The sequence below is a fragment of the Olea europaea genome, chromosome 18 (assembly GCF_002742605.1).
Source record: "Olea europaea var. sylvestris chromosome 18, O_europaea_v1, whole genome shotgun sequence".
NCBI lineage: Eukaryota > Viridiplantae > Streptophyta > Magnoliopsida > Lamiales > Oleaceae > Olea > Olea europaea.
Window position 1 is genome coordinate 28114327 of NC_036254.1, and position 2053 is coordinate 28116379.

A 2053-nucleotide genomic window follows, 5' to 3' on the forward strand; every position below is an offset into this window, starting at 1 on the left:
CTCTTTATATTGTGATTCTTCGTCGTGAAGAAGAACCAATTTAAGAAACTGAAGAAATAGGAGAGAAGAACAAGAAAGTTTTGTTGTTGAAAAGTTCGAGTCATTGATGTGGGAATTCATATTAAAAAGTTGAGCAATTAGGTATTCTCTATGCATGTAGTGGTTGATGACATTTACACATTGACAAAAGTTTATGTCACTTTCTCCAAAATTTCAATATATTTCAGTGAACTTTGGCCAGCTTGTAAACCTGACTTTTATACGTAAATAATGATCATCATTATGTCATGGACAAAACAGGTTGTACCACAAATTATATTACAAAAAAAATAATAATGGATAAAAAGAATCAAAGATAATCTAACTTTTTAAACTGCGCTTAATATTCAAACTTTCAAGTTTCTCTAATTTATACTTGAACTTTATCAAATGCACATCGTTAATGTACTGCACCCACTTATTGATTCAAATAATTTGATTTTATCTCTCTCTAGCTTCTGAATTGTGATATTATGATGTTAATGTTGTGGTAATGGGGTCGGAGCAACATAAAATTGATAGTTAGACTTGTCAACGGTGTGTTAAATTGGATATCGGTTAGAAGAACAGAAAGTTTGGCACCTATGAAAACACATTTGGAAGTTCGAGTGAGGATTTGAAAAAATAATAATAATAATAATTTAAAGATTGATAAGAAATGCAGTTGAAAATTCAGGTAACATTTGTGCTTTTTACTCAAAAATTGTGAACAAAAATGGTTTACTAAAATAATTAATCATACTTTCTATTTTTCATTTTCGGCCTTAAAATAAATTTTCAACCATTTGGCCCATTGCAAAATAAAACCTTTGAACTCAACTTGGTTGTTTTAATATATATATTTTTCCGAATTTCATATACTAATTGAAGAATTTATATAGCATTGGAATTGTTTCTATAGAAGTATCATGTCTCGACTTTTTTTATATATGTTGAAAGTTTGAACTATAGAGATCAAATTTACTATTTTAATTGTATCGGATTGGTACAAAACTTGTTTGAATTTAAATTGATAGATATTTTCCGTATCAATAATTCATATACATCTTAGACCTAACACTTATATATATATATGTGTGTGTGTGTGTTGTTCAACCTACCAAAAAGGTCGAAGGGGCAACTCAGAAATTCTTCTTCTTTGGTCCACATGTCGTGCTTAATAGGGTAATAATTATGGAACTTTTTTTTGTAGGTCAAAAGGACATATGAGGTTTCGTGTATTCTAATTTTCAAATCATTACAAGTGAAAATGTCCCTTGGCTTAAACTATGTTGAATATCATAGAAAAAAATTAATATATTTTCTAGTGTTATCCAATATCAGGAAGTAAAAGGAAAAATAATTAAAAAAATAAATTAATATAAGTTTCTAAAATGTAACCTTACGATTTGAATAATAGTTGGGTATGGATTGTCATTTGATTCTTGTAGCCCCAATTATAAACTATTCCATAATTAATAGATTTTTGGTGGACAAGTTTCCTCTCAAACCCTAGTGGTTGTTATTGGGATTGAGGCCATAGAGAAAGCACTGATTCCCAACCCTACACACACATCATATTATTTACATTTTTATAACTAACTTTTTGCCCTTCTAATACACTAATTGCCCCAAATCGAATCTAACTATATGCACCCGAATTCAAATTAAATAGGATTTTGGGGCTATGCCGGCTGCTTTTAGTTATTAGTTTAGGGCTACTAAATTAATCGACTTAGCTAAAACTCGGACAATTTGATAGAAATTAGGAAAATCGATCGAATTTAGTTAACTTATTGGTTCTTGATTCATTCATGCTTTGAAACATCGTCAATTGTTGTTGCACTAAATAAACTTTATTCTCAATAATTTGAAAATGGATTATCATTGTAGTTGATTAATCTATTGGTTTTAGGGATATTTGCTATATTGGTTCGTGACCTATGACATATATTAATAATTGGCCATCAACCTAGAAATGACAACAGGACGAAAACCACTCCCCACCACTTGAGGAGGCGGGACAGGATCAGAA